This window comes from Lepidochelys kempii, chromosome 7 (genome assembly GCF_965140285.1).
Source record: "Lepidochelys kempii isolate rLepKem1 chromosome 7, rLepKem1.hap1, whole genome shotgun sequence".
Lineage (NCBI taxonomy): Eukaryota > Metazoa > Chordata > Testudines > Cheloniidae > Lepidochelys > Lepidochelys kempii.
Genome location: NC_136386.1, coordinates 53,913,563 through 53,935,178, shown reverse-complemented (window position 1 = coordinate 53,935,178; position 21,616 = coordinate 53,913,563). Strand labels below are relative to the sequence as shown.

The following is a 21,616-nucleotide window of genomic DNA, read 5'->3' as shown; positions in this document are numbered from 1 at the left end:
AGGTGCTATAACCAGCAGCTTCTGGTTTCTTAGGAAGCCTGTCCCTGTGGAAGAGCATTGAAGAAGGGCACATTCTGTATAAGTTCAGCCAAATGGCATAGAATAGCTTAGCTTGGTCCCCAGGCACAGGTCTCTAAAATAGGGAAAGATGATGATCACCAAAGAGAGAACTTCCTCACGAACTCAGTGTGCTGTGGAGAAACAAAGCCAACACCCGTAGGCCTAGCTATCCAGAGGTTCTGTGAGAATAGGATTTTTGGCATCCCCATAAACTATGCAGAGTCTGGGGTTATTTCTGTTGCCAAATTGCATGGCACTTGGGAAGGGACTATCAATGCAGCTGGGCCTGTCACATGCAGTCAGGAAGAGAGCTGTCATTGAAGTCAGGCCTCCCCAGGTTGGATGGTATGGCATTCAGATAGTGCAGTGATGAGTGTGGCACAGAAACTTAGATAGATAGGAAGGAATTGTCAGTGAACTCAGAGCTGACAAAGAAAGGAGGTCTCTGAGAAAGTGGGGTGCCAAGATGAAAATAGAAAAACATTGTATTAGCATACAAAAATATGATTAGCGTTGTGGCTCACACAGCAGAAACTGTTTGGATGGGGAAAGGAAGGATAAAGCAGGAATGAAACAGGAACTTTGAGATGATGCTATAGATGTTATGGATATGACTGTGCTGTAGATACTAGGAAATGTTTGTGCAGATAAAGGGGGAGGCCTACAAAAAAGTCCAGTGCTGTGATCATAGGGGATTTCAGTGATCAGATACTGATTAGGAAAACCATTGTAGGAACCCTACAGCAGGATTCATACCCATGGAGATAGTATCAGATTGCTTCTATATACCAGCACACTTTGTAATGAAGTGGCAACTAGGTCAGAGACAAATCTGGGCCTAATAAGTGGAAATGAGCCAAGCATGATAAATGAATGGAGGTTACACAGGCACATAGGAATTGCCATACCGGGTCAGGCTGATGGTCAGTTCAGTCTTATATCCAATTTCTTGCAGTGGCCAATGTTGGATGCTTTATAGGAAGGTTTAAAATGGCCATAGTACATCTAATTATCTAACAGTGTACTATGGAGAAAAACTCTCTCATCTCAGTTGGTGATCAGCTTATGCCCTGAGGTATGAGAATTGATAGTCCTTTTAACTATACCCTAACTATAAACAACTGATTATTGTGAACATCTAATTCTTTACTTGTCTGACTAAAACCTTATTTAGTTACAGTATTTGTCCCATTAATATCATGCAGCAAGAGGTTCCACACACTAATTAAACATTGCATAAGTAGTTGTGATGTTGCACTCCATATAATTTTATGAAAATATGCTAATAAGTGTGAATATAATGTAACTGGAATATGCTTCATGGAAAAGGTCTCTTGTAAGGTATCATTACAAAGTTTCAGAGTAGCAGCCGTGTTAGTCTGTATCCGCAAAAAGAAAAGGAGTACTTGTGGCACCTTAGAGACTAACAGCTGTAGCTCACGAAAGCTTATGCTAAAATAAATGTGTTAGTCTCTAAGGTGCCACAAGTACTACTTTTCTTATTACAAAGCTTATAATCTACTGAACGTATTCATCCTATTTGTACAAATGTATCATTCTTGTATCTGAAACTAGAAATATCAAATATTCTGAGGTCCTATTGTAATTATGCAAAGTGTGGGCCATTAACGGTGGTTTGGAATCTTGATGGCTCCCATTAACCAAGACAATTGACTGTAGATGGCTCTGTTTTCTTGCAAGCCTTCCTGTGAGTCAGGCCAGAAAAAATGAAGGCTGGGCGGGGTCTCACAGGACATGTGACCATATCACCTGGTGCTGGAATCCATCTTAAACCTGGTGCTTTTCCATTTAGAAGGAGGGGTGGGGACCCAGAAAGACAAAAGATTCCCACCTTATGCCAAAGGTATATAAGGGGGTGGAACAAAACAAAGGAGGTGGCAGATAAATCCCCTAGCTACCACCTGAGCTGGAACAAGGACTGTACCAGGGGAAAGGATTGGGCCCAGACTAGAAAGGAGTCTAGTCTGTGAAAGAAGCTTATTGAAACATCTCTGAGGGTGAGATTTCATCTGTATTCAGTTTTCTACTGTATTAGGCTTAGACTTGGGTATTTTATTTTATTTTGCGTGATAACTTACTTTTTTCTTTCTAAAAAACAACAACAAGGAGTACTTGTGGCACCTTAGAGACTAACAAATTTATTTGGGCATAAGTCTTCGTGGGCTAAAACTCACTTCATCAGATGCATGGAGTGGAAAATACAGTAGGCAGAATATATATACACAGTACATGAAAAGATGCCTTACCAAGTAGGCGGTCAGTTCTAACGAGACAATTCAAGTGGAAGTAGGCTATTGTAACCCTTCTGCCTGTCAGAGTTGGCAGCAACAAGGGCCAGGTTCAGTATCTAGCAGTTCCGTTCAAATAACACAATGCAAAACCGGCTTGAGCCCCCATCCAGTGACCTGGGACAAATATATATCACCCACTCCCCCCCGTGCACCTCTAAGAGGCAATACTTCCCCTCTTAAGCACAGAGTCTGAATGTAGCAAAAGCCTTTTAATAACAGAGAGAAACAATGTGGCCTTATGTTGGGGAAACACCACCAACAGGATTCATAACACAACCCATGAACAAAAACCCACCCTAAGCAAATTGAGTCGTGTCCTTTCCCTTTGGTTCTTGAGTCCAGCAACCCAAAAGTCACCCAAAGTCCCAAAAGTCCAACAACCCCAAAGTCCAACAACCCAAAAGTCTCAGTCTCTGTCCTTGGTGAGTCCAGAGTTCAAAAGTTCATCTGCAGAGTTTTAAACCCTCCGCCCCCACCAGTCTATGTGGAAATGGGGGGGAGGAGTAAAGGGGCGCCTTACATGCTCTGACAGCTGACTGTCCCGCCTCTCCATGAGTTTCTGCTACAGCTTTCACCACCAGCCACTCCTCTCCACCAGCTGCTCCTCCCCAGTAGCCATCAAGCAAGCTGCTCACCAATATATCTTCAGGCCCCCTACTACTTAACACAGTGCTCAGTGATTTCAGCTCATAGTAGAGAAACCCCAGTGCTGGTGTATCATTAGCCCAAAGTGAATTCAGCTCTACAATCTATAACCAGACTCCTAGTAGAATCAAAATTAGCTCTACTATTACACAGTAGAGAAAGGAGGTACAGTTGGCATTTAGGGCCCTTAGAAGGGACCCATACCACAAAGTATAAAGACCTATCCCCAACCTCTCTCTAGTCACTGAGTTTTGGAACCCAGGTCCCTTGCCTAGCGAGTGCTACTTAGTTGATGGTGAGTCCCTCCATCATAACAAAAAGCCAAGTACAGTTCCACTGTCCACATAATTGATTCACATAATTAGGATAATAACACATATTGATTCACATAATTAGGATAATAACACTTTATTCTTCCTGCCCCAATAACAGATAAACTGGGGATCCCACAGCAGCCAAAGTGACCATCTAGGCTGGGTGGGTGTGCCTATGCAAATGAGATCAGCCCCTGAAGTTCTTTTCCACAACCCACCACAACTCACCACCAGATGTCAGCGTCATCCTGACTCTGCTTACACTATTATCAATAGGAGGAAAAATCACTTTTGCAGTGGTAATCAGGGTGGCCCATTTCAAACAGTTGACAAGAAGGTATGAGTAACGTAGGGGGAAATTAGCATGGGGAAATTAATTTTTAGTTTTTGTAGTGACCCATCCACTCCCAGTCTTTATTTAGGCCTAATTTGATGGTGTCCAGTTTGCAAATTAATTCCAGTTCTAAAGTTTCTTGTTGGAGTCTGTTTTTGAAGGTTTTTTGTTGAAGAATTGCCACTTTTAAATCTGTTATTGAGTGTCTAGGGAGATTGAAATGTCCTCCTTCTGGTTTTTGAATGTTATAATTCTTGACCTCTGATTTGTGTCCATTTATTCTTTTGTGTACATGGCAGAGGGGCATTGCTGGCACACGATGGCATATATCACATTGGTAGATGTGCAGGTGCATGAGCCCCTGATGGTGTGGCTGATGTGGTTAGGTCCTATGATGGTGTCCTCTGAATAGATATGTGGACAGAGTTGGCAATGGGGTTTGTTGTAGGGATAGGTTCCTGGGTTAGTGTTTTTGTTGTGTGGTGTGTAGTTGCTGGTGAGTATTTGCTTCAGGTTGGGGGGCTGTCTGTAAGCAAGGACTGGCCTGTGTCGCAAGGACTGGCCTGTGTCCCAAGATCTATGAGAGTGAGGGATCGTCCTTCAGGATAGGTTGTAGATTCTTGATGATGCGCTGGAGAGGTTTTAGTTGGGGACTGAAGGTGACGGCTAGTGGCGTTCCATTACTTTCTTTGTTGGGTCTGTCCTGTAGTAGGTGACTTCTGGGTACCTTTCTGACTCTGTCAATCTGTTTCTTCACTGCACCAGGTGGGTATTGTAGTTTTAAGAACACTTGATAGAGATCCTGTTTGTCTCTGTCTGAGGGATTGGAGCAAATGCAGTTGTATCTTAGAGCTTGGCTGTAGATAATGGATTGTGTGATGTGGTCTGGATGAAAGCTGGAGGCATGTAGATAAGTATAGCGGTCAGTATGTTTCCGGTATAGGGTGGTGTTTATGTGACCATCGCTTGTTTGCACTGTAGTATCCAGGAAGTGGATCTCACATGTGGACTGGTCCAGGCTGAGGTTGATGTTGGGATGGAAATTGTTGAAATGGTGGAATTCCTCAAGGGCCTCTTTCCCATGGGTCCAGATGATGAAGATGTCATCAATGTAGCGCAAGTAAAGTAGGGGTGTTAGGGGACAAGAGCTGAGGAAGCGTTGTTCTAAGTCAGCCATAATAATGTTGGCATACTGTGGGGCCATGAGGGTACCCAAAGAGTGTTTTGTCTGTTATTACTTGGAACCACTTAAATCCTACTTTTTATACTTAATAAAATCACTTTTGTTTATTAATTAACCCAGAGTAAGTAATTAATACATGGGGGAGCAAACAGCTGTGCATATCTCTCTATCAGTGTTATAGAGGGCGGATAATTTATGAGTTTACCCTGTATAAGCTTCATACAGAGTAAAACAGATTTATTGGGGGTTTGGATCCCATTGGGAGCTGGGTGTCTGGGTGCTAGAGACAGGAGCACTTCTTACGCTCTTTTCAGTTAAGTCTGCAGCTTTTGGGGGACGTGGTTCAGACCTGGGTCTGTGTTTGCAGCAGGCTAGTGTGTCTGGCTCAACAAAACAGGGTACTGAAGTCCCAAGCTGGCCAGGAAAATGGGCTCAGAGGTAGTCTCAGCACTGGGTCTCTGTGACCCAACCTGTCACAGTGGCACAGCGAGCAGGGTCTGTGCACAGCTGATTGCTTTGAAATGCTGGTAGTGATTTTAAGTGAGTTTTACGTGTGCTGGCTGGAGAACAGACAGGTTACCGGTTTGTTATTTTCTGTTTATTTTCAGGAAATAGGGACAAAAAAGTAAGCAAAATAAGTAAGAAGTGAAGATCAGAAGGTGCTAGAACTGCACAGGTTGCAGATTGCCCGGAAAGGCTGAACACGGGGCACTGGGAAAGTCTCTGTTAACTAAGAAGCCCCTAAGCTGAATGGATCTCAGTTTCAGTGAACTGCAGTGGGGTGTGGCCCAACCTCTGGGTCTGTGCTGAAGCTGACTGGAGTGTCTAACTCAGCAAGACAGGAGTGGAGGGGTGCCTGTTCTGGCAGGAGGGGGTTCTGAGGGAGTCCCAGCCCATCAAGTGACAGTCTCAAGGGAAGACAAATGGAAATTGATGTGCAATTTGCCCGGGGAAACGCTGCCCTGGAAAAAGAAAAGGCTACCCACCAGCAAACCCTGGACTTAAAAGACAAAGCAACTGAGGCCCAGAGAAAAGCACAAATTGAGACCCAGACGCATGAACAGGCTGTCATGGAGGTGCACAGAGATCTGTATCCTGGAGGTGGAAGTTGGGGTCCTGGGGACAGCTGCAGTGGGAACAGACCACAAGGACTCTGTAGCTGGAAGTATGCCCAACCTGAGTGAAAGTGGGGGCGGGATTTTGCTGGCCATTAAAGGGTCTGTCAAAGCTGGTAGCTGTGAGCCCACAGCTGGATCAGAGTCACCTTCCCTTTTGGGGGACACAGTAGTGTCTGCCCCAGAGGGGAGCCCAAAGAGGAATTTTAGGTATACTGCCTCCACCCTGGAGAGTGTCCACATCTCTGGCAGTAAGTTCAGGAGGACGGTGTGACGTTGCACTCCATATGATTTTATAAAAATACGCTAATAAGTGTGAATATAATGTAACTGGAATATGCTTCATGGAAAAGGTCTCTTGTAAGGTAACATTATGTCACTTATAATCTACTGAGTGCGTTCATCCTATTTGTATGAATGTACCATTCTTGTATCTGAAACTAGAAATATGAAATATAACTCTGAGGTCCTATTCTAATTATGCAAAGTGTGGGCCATTAATGGTGGTTTGGAATCTTGATGGTTCCCATTAACCAGGACAATTGATTGTAGATGGCTCTGTTTACTTGCAAACCTTCCTGTGAGTCAGGCCAGAAAAAATGATGGCTTGGGGGGTCTCACAGGACATGTGACGATGTCACCTGATACTGGAATCCATCTTAAACCTGGTGTTTTTCCATTTAGAAGGAGGAGTGGAGACCCAGAAAGACAAAAGATTCCCACCTTGTGCCAAAGCTATAAAAGGGGGTGGAACAGAACAAAGGGGGCTGTGGTCATGAGAAATCCCCTAGCTACCACCTGAGCTGGAACAAGGACTGTACCAGGGGAAAGGATTGGGCCTAGAAAGGAGTCTAGTCTGTGAAAGAATCTTATTGGAACATCACTGAGGGTGAGATTACAATGCATTTAGTTTCCTACTGTATAGACTTGTGTGTGGTTGTTTTATTTTGCTTGGTAACTAACTTTGTTCCGCCTGTTATTACTTGGAACCACTTAAATCCTACTTTTTATACTTAATAAAATCACTTTTGTTTATTAATTAACCCAGAGTAAGTAAGTAATACCTGGAGGAGCAAACAGCTGTGCATATCTCTATCCATGTTATAGAGGGAAGACAATTTATGAGTTTACGCTGTATAAGCTTTATACAGAGTAAAATGGATTTATTGGGGGTTTGGATCCCAAGGGGAGCTGGGTGTCTGGGTGCTAGAGACAGGAGCACTTCTTATGCTGTTTTCAGTTAAGTCTGCAGCTTTTGCGGGACAGGGTTCAGACCTGGGTCTGTGTTGCAGCAGGCTAGCGTGTCTGGCTCAACAAGACAGGGTACTGAAGTCCCAAGCTGGCCAGGAAGATGCGCTGAGAGGTAGTGACAGCACCTCAGGTGGCAGTTCCAAGGGGGTCTCTGTGACCTCAACCTGTCACAGTAGTATTTCCTTGTCGCCAGTTCCTGTTTAACTTGAGTAGAGCCCTCTGCTCTTGCTTTATAAGGCAAGGTAAATTGGTGTGCCTGGCTGACTTGCACTGCACTACTCATTATTTTATATCATAAAAGCACCATTCTCATAGTTCCTCTTAATCTTCTGCTTTGTCAAGTAAACATCCTAGTTTTTTTTAATGTCCTCTGCATATGGAAGCCCTTGATATGTTTAATCATTTTTATTGCTGTTCCCTGGACCCTTTTCATATCTACTGTGACTTGAGACAAGATGTAGAAAACTGAACGCAGGCTGTATCAGACATGTATTAATGGCATTAGAATACTTTTCTTATTATTCTCTGTCCCTTTCCTAATACATCATACAATCTTATTTGTTTTTTTTATTGTTTGTTCTACCACTGCTGTACCTTGAGCCAATATTTTTGTTGAGCTGTTCTCGGTGATGCCAAGAACTTTCTTTAAAGCTGCAACTAATTTAGACCTCATCAGTGGGTACACATGTTGTAAACTGTTCTTTCCAACATGCAGTCACTGAGTTTGCCTCAACTGAATAAAGAAACAGGTTAAAAGTGGGATTTGAAGCTGCTTCTCCATACAGAGACCAAGTCGTCTTACAAGGAGAATACATAGCTTGAGTAGGTGTTTTAAACCTCGTGGCTACATGAAGGGGTCAGTTGTGAGCCCCACTCCAGGCAGCACAAAGGGGGAGAGAGCAGTTGGCTCCCCATGCTGGGCCTAGCTGATGCAGAACTGGCATAGCTGGCTTCTATGCCACCCCATCTTCCACAGCTGGTTTAAGGGACATGTTCAGAGTGAGCTGCACTCTGGCAATCAGTCCCTGGGGACCATAGGCAGTCTGATGTAATTTAAAGCAGCCCTGAGACTGCTCTAAACTATACCAAGGGGCAACCAGGCTGGTCTCAGGATCAGGGAGATGAACATGGCTCCCTCTACTCAACTGTGCCCAGGATCCAGTGACCCTATTACTATCAGCCGGTCTGAAGCACCAATATTAAATTGTGACAGGGCCAGCTTTAGGGTTGACTCGTACCATAGGTTAACTGGCAGATATCTGCGCCTAGCAGCTCACAGCCAAGCACAGAGACACTTAGTGACTATTTTGCTCCACATAGGCAATCAGCTGTAATGCCTGTATGGTAAAGCCATACGTAAGGTATGGCCCTGGCGTGGAGGAAGGGCAGCATCACAACTCTCAAACGTGGTGGAAATGAAGAGCGAGTTAAAGGAAACATGTTGGAATTCAATAATGCCTGGGAAACCCACAGTAGAAAAGGGTAAATGTTTTAACATACAGCTGGGAAAGCTGCACCAAAAGTCAAGCTAAAGAGGCAACCAATTTTATTAATGAGCTAAACAGATGGATGCCCTAACACAGTGGTTCTCAAAGCCGGTCCGCCGCTTGTTCAGGGAAAGCCCCTGCCGGGCCGGACTGGTTTGTTTATCTGCCGCGTCCGCAGGTTCGGCAGATCGCGGCTCCCACTGGTCGCAGTTTGCCGCTCCAGGCCAATGGGGGCTGCGGGAGGCGGCGGGGGCCAAAGGACGTACTGGCTGCCCTTCCCGCAGCTCCCATTGGCCTGGAGTGGTGAACCGCAGCCAGTGGGAGCTGCCCTAACACACTGTGGCACAGAAACAATGTTGCTGGCAGTATAATAGATAGAGGCCAGAAGCTCTGGCCTCGACATGCCCAATACATCCAGGCTGCACAGTGGAAAGGGCCCAGTTGCCCTTACCAGCTTTCAGAGTGCTCCTGAACTTGTTTTATGGCTTTTCAGCAGTTAGGCAGGTGCTGTGGCCACCACTCAGAAGGTATTTAGGAAGCAGGCTTGTGGAACTCAGTTCATGGTGTATCTACAGAAAGCTCAGAGAGCCACGCAGGGTGTGTGGTCGCACAGGCATCTTGAGCATGAGAGCACTGCAAGCTAGGCACCCAGCATGAGGGTAACACCGGGTAGGATCAGCCCTGCTGCTGAGCTTTAGGAACAGAATGGCTTTGCAGGAGACTCCTGGAATAGCTCCGTTCCTCCCAGATGAGGTGAAGAGTTAGGATTGTCAGGCCCAGGGCAGAAGGTGAACTGTACACGGAGAACCAGATCCACAGCTGGTGCAAATCTGCATAACCAATTTACCTCAACTGATGGTCCAGCTCTCGATTCCCTGGGCATCACCAGTGCTCAGGATTAAGGGCAAGGAAAGAGCACGCACATGGACACACCATCTCAAAATGGAATAAAAAGATTAGAGGGATGGCTGGACAAGGATATGCAAAATCGGAGAGAGACTGTTCCATGCTCTTTGTATTAGTTTTGCTGTGAAATCAGGACCAGTTCTTAAATCATATAAATATGTGATATGGGGGAGGTTTAGATTGGATATTAGGAAAAACTTTTTCACTAAGAGGGTGGTGAAACACTGGAATGCGTTACCTAGGGAGGTGGTAGAATCTCCTTCCTTAGAGGTTTTTAAGGTCAGGCTTGACAAAGCCCTGGCTGGGATGATTTAACTGGGAATTGGTCCTGCTTTGAGCAGGGGGTTGGACTAGATGACCTTCTGGGGTCCCTTCCAACCCTGATATTCTATGATTCTATGATTCTATGTATTCAGTGTCATGATACAGCTGCTCAGTAACTCCCACTAATTCACCTAGTTAGCTCCTCACAATTTGCCCTCAGGGATAATTCCACTTCCAGGTCTCTTTCTCAAACTCTTCCATTTTGAATCCCGTTCCCCTCCCTGTAGGATCCATGCTGACTGTTACTTCTTAGTTTTTTGCCCACTGTCTAAGAACTATCCCAGCTTTGTGCTGAAGCAGTCTCTGATGGCTCCATCCCTTATAGCCTGTCCACTCACAGCCAGGTAGATGCTACTATCCCCTAGGAGGCCCAGAAGTCCCTTTAGTGGATGGCTGTCAGCAATTGTAGTGGAAGCCCCCAAAGGCTGATCTGATTTCCTCCATGAATCCATACCTAATGCTGCCAGCCAAAAGGTCATGAGGCACCTGAAGGTTCCTGCCAGCTCTGTGTACCAGGAGCCATCCTGAGTACTAGAGATGGATGTTGCCTTTGCCTTATTGCCCGCATCTGGGAAAGAGTTTTTGATGGGTTCCTCACCACCACTGCGCTACAGATCCACACAGTGCGTGCTCCAATCAAAGCAACCATGTCCCTTCTCAACAGGTTCTTTATTTAGGTGCTCCACTAGGGCCAGTGGCACTCTGCATTTTGTTAGCCTTGTGGTACACACAAGAGCACTGTGAATTTGCAAGGTGATTTTACCACACCTGTGTTCATCTCCTGGGATCACATCTTCATATTCTACTAGTATGATTGGTAGAGATGTTTTGTTCTCGGCCCTCATTGTCTCTCAGACTAAAAGTATTGTGGTGGTAAACTGTGATCCGTGCCGCTGCCTGTGTTGCTGGTGGATGCCAGCTGAAAGCAATTTTGTTTGCAAGGATTGTGATTTTAAGCTTGCATTTACCTATTTACTGCAGAATGCTTTTACTATGTGGCACCAGCACTTGGTGCCATTTCTGCAGACTAGTTTTTCCTCTCCTTGTCGTTCCTGGTGTTATATTCAAAACTGGGGCACCAAGCTAGTAGTTGGCATTCTTGGGAAGTGCAGGTATTGTCTGGGTCCCTGGGCTGGCTTTGGGCACACAGGCATGATTTTATTGTGTTTGGTGTAATCCACCCTGTGCTCTTCTGCCTTTCCCTGCACTGCACCAGCCTGTGCTATTTATAACATGTTGTGTTAATTTAGTGCTGGCAAAACATTACATATTGACAGCTCTGGAGACTGAGGTTACCAGTTTATCCCCAGAATACGTGTGGCATGTGGCAATGTGATGTGTCTCACAATGCTTTATCACTGTGCCCCCGGAGGAATCACCCAGAGAGTAATTTAAGCTTAATGACCATTCCGGCTTTGGCCCCTCTGCTGCCAGAAAGAAGAATCATAAATGACAACTGTGGTGCCTGTTTCTGCAGTCCTCAGGCCCTGGGCTGAAACCACCAGACACTTTCCATGTAGGTCACCAATCAAAGGCCAACAACTTTTGGCCCCTCTTGTCATGGGCCTTATTACTCCACTTTTACACCACGGTAACTCCAATGTGTTCAGTGCAGTTATACTGGCATAAAAACTGTAGTAACACAAGGCGCAATCAGACCCCAGAGCTGCATTCCAACCAGCAACTGACAGGTGAAAGTCTGTTATATGAAACTGCTACCAGTCCCTCAAGCCATTGAGTTCCTCCAGCTTTCGTCTTCCTGCTGTAAATGTGGCACTGACTCAGAGTGGTTCTGTCCCCCACACTTCTTGCCCATCGATTGGGCATTTTTCCCACCCCTTCTCATGGCATTCTAGATCTCTCATATTCCTGTTCTCACTGTGCTCTGTCCATCTCAGGTTCAAGTTTCCCTCACTTTCTCTTTCCACAGCAGCAAAGTCCTGCTCCCTATGAAGAGGCATTTATCTGGGGCTAGATCTGCTTCTCTGAGCAATAGTCCTCTGAGGGTTTGATCCCGCCTCCACTGATGTCAATGGGAGCAGAATCTGACCTGCAAGTGGATCTTGGGAATGCCACACATGATCTGGTTTCTGCTCAATGAATCGTTTGTATTGCAAAAGCTGGGGCTCTCAGCTTGCTGACATGCATTTGACTCCAGCCTTCATATAAAAACCTGATATCTTGCTGCTTCGTTCTGTTTCGGGTCAAGTACTTATCTAATGCTTTCAGTAGCTATTCTAGTGTAAATGGCATTCTTGCTTGGCAGCGTTGCTGTATCTCACTCAGTTCTCATCTTCTCTCCCCAATGAAGTAATCGAAAACCTTTATCTTCAGAGCTTTCTTTCGATCTTCTGAGGTTAGCTCCGTGTACAGATCTGTTTTCAGCTTCCAGGCTTGAGCTGAGCTTTTGGCTGAGAAGACCAGAGATTCTGGTAATCTCAGCCATCCATACTGTCTTCTCAGAGTGACCTATGCCTGCTGCTTTCTGTTTGAACGGACTGTCAGACTAAATAAAAACAATGGGACTGATTCTCCTAACGTGCTGCCAACCAGTAGAAATCAGGGGTGTGTGTGAGATCAGAATCAGGCCCTGTATATCACAAAAATTCCCTTGTTCATGTCACTAATAAGACCTTCCATTACTAACTCGGAAATAACTTTACAAGTGTAGTTCACTTTTCACCATTGATGCGCCTTGTTTTAATTTTTGCTATCCCTCATCTTGGCTACTGAAAGCAGGCTGGTCAGTTTCACTCGCTGCCTGCTCTAACACAAGGCTATTTGTGTTTCCAGTGCTGTAGGGGAATACTTCAATTTAAACCAACGTATGTTCACTGAAATTTAACACAACCACCTTGTGGCAGGACCCACTTGCTCCTGCCTCTGCTCAAGTCCACAAACTGCTCAGAGACCCTTGTGCTGGTAAAACATCCGGTGCAGTTTATTTATAATGTCGGTTCACATCATCCTTGTACAATATACAGCCGTATTCTTACAGTCTTAGGGAGCCCTCAGCAGGTCCTAAGGTTGTCAGATGCCCAGTTTTCAACTGGAAAGTGTCCAGATCTACTGACCGGACACCACAACCACTTGCTTCCTCTTTTTTCCTGGGAGTGTCCCACCCCCACTCCACTCCTTCCCTGAAGCCCCACCCCATCTCTCCCCGCCTTTGCTCTGCCCCTTCCGGCATGCCTCATCCCCGCTCCTCCTCCTCCCCTCCCCACCCCAGTGCCTTCTGCACACTGAAAAACAGCTGATCACGGCAGGCAGGAGGCGCTGGGAGGGAGTGGGAGGAATTGATCGATGGGGCTACTGGCGGGTAGGAGGTGCTGGGTGGGAGAGAGGGAACTGGCTACCTGTGGGTGCTAAGCACCTGCTAATTTTTTTCCGTGGGTGCTCCAACCCTGGAGCACCCATGGAGTCAGTGCCTATGCCAGCCACCCAAAGTCCAGTCAACACGGGGCAGGGGGAGGTGCCACGTTATGAACCACACTAGCCCCCAGCTCCCAGCCCAGCTCCACAGGTGAGTCCCTTCCAACCCAGGCATGGGTGGGAGTAAAGGGGGAAAGTGGAAAGCAATGGGGGCTGGGGTGAAGAGAAGCAAATGGGGGCGGGGCTTTGGGGAAGAGGCGAGGCAGGGTGGAGCCTTGGAGGAAGAGGTAGGGCAGGGCCTCGGGAGGCAGGGGCAGGGCCAGGTAGATACCAACACTCCTGATGGAGTAGGGTGACCGTACATCCAGTTTTGGCTGGGACAGTCCCTTTTTTAAGCCCTGTCCCGATTTTTTTTGAGGGGGGGGCAAAAGTGGGCATTTGTCTTATTTGTTTTTGCTAACTTGGTCAGTTCATAAGAGCAATCGGGACAAATGGCCACTTTTGTCAAAAAAGTGGGGTGTGGAGGAATGTGCAGGAGGATGGGGACCAGTGATGCCAGCCTCGTGCGGGGGGCAGGCAGGGCTTGAGCAAGCAGCGATGCCAGTCCTGCGCAAGGAGGAGGGGGGGAAGGCTCAGGCGTGTGGCTTGGGCCAGGAAAAGGGCTCGGGCGAGTGGTTCAGGCCAGCCCTGCAGGAGGGCTCAGGCTAGCCCCACGCAATGTCCTGTTTTCTCTTTGGGAAATATGGTCACCCTATGCTGGAGTGTCTGGTTTTTAAATATTACAAAGTTAACAACCCTACTCTCTCCCTCTTACTAACTTCCTGTGCCTCTTTGTAGGCTCTGCCTAATGGCTTAATTAGCTTTCCAGCTCTCCTCCACCCACGGCTTAGACACAAGCTCTTTTTAACCAGGGCTGTGCAGTGTTGGATTGGAGGTGCAGTGTTGCAGGGAGCTTGGGTGAAAGGCTTCGAGAAGGGCCCTTGGCCATGATCAGATTAGACACGAAACTGCTGCGTTTTAATCAGGACATCTCCATTATTAGTGCTCCAGCTTGTATCACCCCACACATACCACTATCTAAATATAGTTCACACTGAAGGACAGATGCTGCCAATCCACATCTGACTCCCTCCTACCCCCCACTTGAATTCTGTTCCCAAAGCCCTGCTGAAATCCACAGTGACACATCCAGCAGTCACTTGGTCCTTTCATCTCCATGGGCCTGTAAAAGGAAAATTCTCCTGATTCTCCTCCCTGCCCTACCTCCATGCTCTCCTTCTCTGCTCAATCACTTCTCTCCTCCTGTCTTCCTCACTTGTTGCCTTCACCAATTTTTCTTTCATCCCTTGCTTTCTCTTCCTTCTTAACTGCTTTCCTCTCCCTCCCTCTGCTGATGAAATGTGATAAATTAGAGGAACGGGCAGCGTAATGAAAGAAAGAAAAGATGGGGTATATTCCTAGGGCTGTTTTCAGAGTAGCAGCCGTATTAGTCTGTATCCGCAAAAAGAAAAGGAGGACTTGTGGCACCTTAGAGACTAACAAATTTATTTGAGCATAAGCTTACGTGAGCTACAGCTCACTTCATCTGATGCATGGAGTAGAAAATACAGTGGGGAGATTTTATATACACAGAGAATATGAAACAATGGGTGTTACCATACACACTGTAACGAGAGTGATCGGGTAAGGTGAGCTATTACCAGCAGGGGGCAGGGGGGAACACCTTTTGTTGTGATAATCAAGGTGGCCATTTCCAGCAGTTGACAGGAACGTCTGAGGAACAGTGGAGGGTGGGGAGGGGGGAATAAACATGGGGAAATAGTTTTACTTTGTGTAATGACACATCCACTCCCAGTCTTTATTCAAGAAACAACTCTGACATTGTAATCAAACAACTCTGACATCATAATCAAAAAGGCCGACAAAGGAGGTGCTGTTGTCATCATGAATAGGTCGGAATATGAACAAGAGGCTGCTCAGCAGCTCTCCAACACCACATTCTACAAGCCATTACCCTCTGATCCCACTGAAGGTTACCAAAAGAAACTACACCATCTGCTCAAGAAACTCCCTGAAAAAGCACAAGAACAAATCCGCACAGACACACCCCTGGAACCACGACCTGGGATATTCTATCTGCTACCCAAGATCCATAAACCTGGAAATCCTAGACGCCCCATCATCTCAGGCATTGGCACCCTGACAGCAGGATTGTCTGGCTATGTAGACTCCCTCCTCAGGCCCCAAACTACCAGCACTCCCAGCTGTCTTCTAGACACCACTGACTTCCTGAGGAAACTACAATCCATCGGTGACCTTCCTGAAAAAAACATCCTAGCCACTATGGATGTAGAAGCCCTCTACACCAACATTCCACACAAAGATGGACTACAAGCCGTCAGGAACAGTATCTCCGATAATGTCACAGCAAACCTGGTGGCTGAACTTTGTGACTTTGTCCTCACCCATAACTATTTCACATTTGGGGACAATATATACCTTCAAATCAGTGGCACTGCTATGGGTACCTGCATGGCCGCACAGTATGCCAACATTTTTATGGCTGACTTAGAACAACGCTTCCTTAGCTCTCATCCCCTAATGCCCCTACTCTACTTGCGCTACATTGATGACATCTTCATCATCTGGACCCATGGAAAAGAAGCCCTTGAGGAATTCCACCATGATTTCAACAATTTCCATCCCACCATCAACCTCAGCCTGGACCAGTCCACACAAGAGATCCACTTCCTGGACACTACGATGCTAATAAGCGATGGTCATATAAAAACCACCCTATACCGGAAACCTACTGACCGCTATGCTTACTTACATGCCTCCAGCTTTCATCCAGACCACACCACACGATCCATCGTTCACAGCCAAGCTCTAAGATACAACCGCATTTGCTCCAACCCCTCAGACAGAGACAAACACCTACAAGATCTCTATCAAGCATTCTTACAACTACAATACCGACCTGCTGAAGTGAAGAAACAGATTGACAGAGCCAGAAGAGTACCCAAAAGTCACCCACTACAGGACAGGCTCAACAAAGAAAATAACAGAACACCACTAGCCATCACCTTCAGCCCCCAACTAAAACCTCTCCAATGCATCATCAAGGATCTACAGCCTATCCTGAAGGATGACCCATCACTCTCACAGATCTTGAGAGACAGGCCAGTCATTGCTAGCACACAGCCCCCCAACCTGAAGCAAATACTCACCAGCCACCCACACAACAAAAACACTAACCCAGGAATCTATCCTTGCAACAAAGCCCGTTGCCAACTGTGTCCACATATCTCTTCAGGGAACACCATCATAGGGCCTAATCACATCAGCCACACTATCAGAGGCTCGTTTACCTGCACATCTACCAATGTGATATATGCCATCATGTGCCAGCAATGCCCCTCTGCCATATACATTGGCCAAACTGGACAGTCTCTACGTAAAAGAATAAATGGACACAAATCAGAGGACAAGAATTATAACATTCAAAAACCAGTCGGAGAACACTTCAATCTCTTTGGTCACTCAATTACAGACCTAAAAGTTGCAATTCTTCAACAAAAAAACTTCAAAAACAGACTCCAAGGAGAGACTGCTGAATTGCAATTAATTTGTAAACTGGACACAATTAACTTAGGCTTAAATAAAGACTGGGAGTGAATGTGGCATTACACAAAGTAAAACTATTTCCCCATGTTTATTCCCCCCCCCCCCCACTGTTCCTCACACATTCTTGTCAACTGCTACAAATGGCCCACCTTGATTATCACTACAAAAGGTGTCTGTCCGTCCGTCCCCCTTGCTGGTAATAGCTCACCTTACCTGATCACTCTCGTTACAGTGTGTATGTTAACACCCATTGTTTCATGTTCTCTGTGTATGTAAAATCTCCCCACTGTATTTTCTACTGCACGCATCCGATGAAGTGAGCTGTGGCTCATGAAAGCTTATGCTCAAATACATTTGTTAGTCTCTAAGGTGCCACAAGTACTCCTTTTCTTTTATTCCTAGGGCTGTGGTAGAAGGGAGGTCACTTTTACCTTTCATGCTAATGATCACAACTAGAGGGAGCACAGAGAGCAGCAACTAAGGGCTTATCTACATGGGGATATTTAGGAAAGTGAAGACAAATTAACTAAAGCTGTGAGATTAATGCACATATGCTAAAGCACAGTAAACCCCTGGATGGATGCACTCATTCAGAAGTGGCCTTAGGGTATGTCTACACTACGGAATAAGGTCGAATTTATAGAAGTCAGTTTTTTAGAAATCGGTTTTATATATTCGAGTGTTTGTGTCCCCACAGAAAATGCTCTAAGTGCGTTAAGTGCATTAACTCGGCGGAGTGCTTCCACAGTACCGAGGCTAGAGTCGACTTCCGGAGCATTGCACTGTGGATAGCTATCCCACAGTTCCTGCAGTCTCCGCTGCCCATTGGAATTCTGGGTTGAGATCCCAGTGCCTGATGGGGCTAAAACATTGTCGCGGGTGGTTCTGGGTACATATCGTCAGGCCCCCCCTTCCCTTCCTCCCTCCGTGAAAGCAAGGGCAGACAATCGTTTCGTGCCTTTTTTCCTGAGTTACCTGTGCAGACGCCATACCACGGCAAGCATGGAGCCCACTCAGGTAACCGTCACCCTATGTCTCCTGGGTGCTGGCAGACGCGGTACGGCATTGCTACACAGTAGCAGCAACCCATTGCCTTCTGGCAGCAGACGGTGCAGTATGACTGGTAGCCGTTCTCGTCGTGTCCGAAGTGCTCCTGGCCACGTCGGCTGGGAGCGCCTGGGCAGACATGGGCGCAGGGACTAAATTTGGAGTGACTTGACCAGGTCATTCTCTTTAGTCGTGCAGTCAGTCCTATTGAACCGTCTTATGGTGAGCAGGCAGGCGATACGGATTGCTAGCAGTCGTACTGTACCATCTTCTGCCGGGCAGGCAAGAGATGAGGATGGCTAGCAGTCGTAGTGTACCATCTTCTGCCAAGCAGCCATGAGATGTGGATGGCATGCAGTCCTTCTGCTGCCAGCGAAAGATGTAAAAGATAGATGGAGTGGATCAAAACAAGAAATAGACCAGATTTGTTTTGTATTCATTTGCTTCCCCCCGTCTAGGGGACTCATTCCTCTAGGTCACACTGCAGTCACTCACAGAGAAGGTGCAGCAAGGTAAATCAGAGGCCAGGCTAACCTCCTTGTTCCAATAAGAACAATAACTTAGGTGCACCATTTCTTATTGGAACCCTCCGTGAAGTCCTGCTTGAAATAGTCCTTGATGTAAAGCCACCCCCTTTGCTGATTTTAGCTCCCTGAAGCCAACCCTGTAAGCCGTGTTCTCAGTCGCCCCTCCCTGCGTCAGAGCAATGGCAAACAATCGTGCATCTGAGTTGAGAGTGCTGTCCAGAGCGGTCACAATGGAGCACTCTGGGATAGCTCCCGGAGGTCCACAGTACCCCAAATTCGAGCCGGCAAGGCCGATTTAAGCGCTAATCCACTTGTCAGGGGTGGAGTAAGGAAATCGATTTTAAGAGCCCTTTAAGTCGAAATAAAAGGCTTCATCGTGTGGACGGGTGCAGGTTTACATCGATTTAATGCTGCTAAATTCGACCTAAAGTCCTAGTGTAGACCAGGGCTTAGTTCGTGCTGTTCTAGGATCAAGGTACAGGAACTAATACTTGAGCTTCTGTGTGAGAGTGTCCACACTGGGTTTAACACACTTTAGTTTATGTGTATTAACTTTACAGCTTTAGTTAATTTGCCTTAACTCCATGGACAAATGAGCCCTCAGAGAGCAAAAGATTTGGAGGGATGGCCATGAGTAAGATTGCGATTTTTGGCTTGGAAATTTTTCATATCTTTCATGGCAGAGGTGTGAGGGGGAAAAAAAGATAAGTCACCAAAAAAAGGTCACTAAACAATGTGGTTTTCACTATACCCTTGCGTCAGGTAACAATGCTACTCAGTTTGGGGGCCTAATCAAGTGTGTTTTTACAGCCATTTCCAAGAGTTCACAGACTTTATTGAAATTCATTATTTCCTTGACCTCTGGGACAAAATCATAGCCCTACTGATGAGCAAGTAGGAAAGGAACATGTATGTGTAGACTGGAAAAATGGAAGCTGGGGAGATAGTGGAAGGAGAATGGTCCAGTGGTTAGAGTGCCAATCTAAGGCTCTAGAGACGTGCTCTGCCACAGACTTTCTGTGTGACCATGGCCAAGTCATTTAGTCCCTCTGTGCCTCAGTTCCCCCATTGCAATATGGGGATAATGGCACTGCCCTGCCTCACCATAGTATTGTGAGGATAACTGTATCACAGACGATGAGTCACTCAGATCCTGTGGTGATGAAGGTCTCTAAGTACTTAAGACAGAGAGTGGTGGGGATACAGTTAGGGTGTGAGTACTGTGTATAAGTTTTTTTTCAACAGAAGGCATTATCATTAATTAGCATTGATTTAGATTAGAAATATCAGTCCAAATTCTGCCAGTGACATTGATTTAAATTTTCACCCTCATATCAGAATTAATCCACGCTATTGAAAATAAAACAGAAAAAAATCAATGTAAACAGCAGGAAAACCATGAGCTATAAAAAACACTCAGAAATGTAACCAACTTCCATTTGAGTCAGTGGGTTCAAAGATCAACTTTAAATCTCCACTTCCTAGTTTCACAGGCACCTAATGGAGATAGTGATAAAAATAAACATTTATATCACAGGGGCACCCAGAAGTTCCAATCTGTGTCAGCCCCCTCTCTTTGTGCTAGATGCTGCACAAACAAACAAGTTTGCTCCCCAAAGAGTTTGCAATCTATGAGGAATACAGTCATATGGGGGGGGGGGGGAATCAAACACATCCCTGTTTTAGTCATGTTTGAATTTCTTGTATTTTCATTTGCATAAATGAACAAGGCCCTGATCTAGGAAAGGCCATAAACAAGCCTCAATGTAAGCATGTGTGTCATCCCACAGAAGCGAATGAGTTCTCCAAATGGAGACTCTGAGAGGAATGAAAAACTGCTCCCCTCTGGGGATCTCCAGGTGTCGTCTGGTTTTGGAATCTCCTCACAGTGCTAGCTGCTGGTGCCAGAGGGGGCTGAATTAGCCCTTTGGATGGTGATCCCAGTTCTAACGAAAATGTGAGGTGAACAGGGCGGGGAGAACAGCAGGCCAGGAAGATACATGATGCTCCGAGAACTGGTGGGAAGGGAAGATTGTTCGGGGTTTGTTTTCCTCCAAAAGGAGGAACCATGGTGCCAAGCATATTGGCACCCCAAAGAAGCCCGCGCACCAAGGAGTCCTCAGCAGTGAGGCCATGATCACTGGGCCCCCTCCTCAGAGCTCACCAAAGTGGCTTCTGAAATTGACAAGAAAGAGGTTGCAAGGGGCTCCCACACCACAATGCCAGTGGAGGGTTCAGAGAGGATTTCCCTCAGGTTCCTTTAAAATTCCACTTTTCCCATCATTTCCCATTTCCAGCTGCTGTCCAACACCTTTCTCTCTTAGTCAGGACCATAGGCAAACATTCCTTCCCAGTTACTGGTGTTGCGGTTCCTGGCTGGCCAGCAGGGGGTGTTTTTTTGACAAGATGAATAGGTCCTGCAGCCTATATGGCAGCCTGTCCCGCATGCCTGGCCTGTGATGTCCACTGACCTCCCACTGAGCGAGACGCGCAGGCTGTGACTTGGCCAGTCTGTGGTCAGCATGTTTGTGCCATTCCCTGTCCAGAGATGGATGTCAATAGCATAGTGCATCACACTGGCATGGCTGCCAAATAGCCCCATCCTTTCTGCAGCATGTGCATATTTCCTCCTCTCCACATAATAGCCTCTGCTGTCTTCAGCCCTGGGCTGTGCTCTCACAGAACTCCCAGAAGAATCCAGCTGCTCTGTGAATACACTGTTCCTAGCTCTGCTCTGAGAGGTGACTGATACACCCATGTGCAGCTGGACCCAGGAGTGCTGATAGCTGGGAAGCCTTTCATCCTATTTTTTGGCTCTGTATTTCTCCACCTGTGCTGGGAGTTGGCTCCTTTTTCCAGGAAGGATGGGAAGGCGCTGGAGTCCCCTTGCTGGCCTTCACGGGCTAGCACTGAAATACCTGTCTCTTCTGTTTTTCTGGTGCATGCCTGTGTGCAGCCCAGGCCATAGTCTCCAGGATCCTGTGCTGGTGGCTGAGTGGAAAGTCCCTCCCAAGCACAGCTGAAGCCTGTTATTGAATCATGGCCCTCAGCCTGCTCGTTGCAGATCTCGCTGTCCGTCCTGCCTCCCCCAAGTCCAAACCTGACTAAACTG

General features: G+C 46.5%; 1 protein-coding gene across 1 annotated transcript in view; it reads left to right on the top strand.

Moving 5' to 3' along the window:
• The window catches only part of SYNPO2L (synaptopodin 2 like), a 62,076-nt gene that overhangs the window by 989 nt on the left and 39,471 nt on the right, over window positions 1-21,616 (top strand). The gene's annotated exons all lie outside the window — the stretch shown is intronic.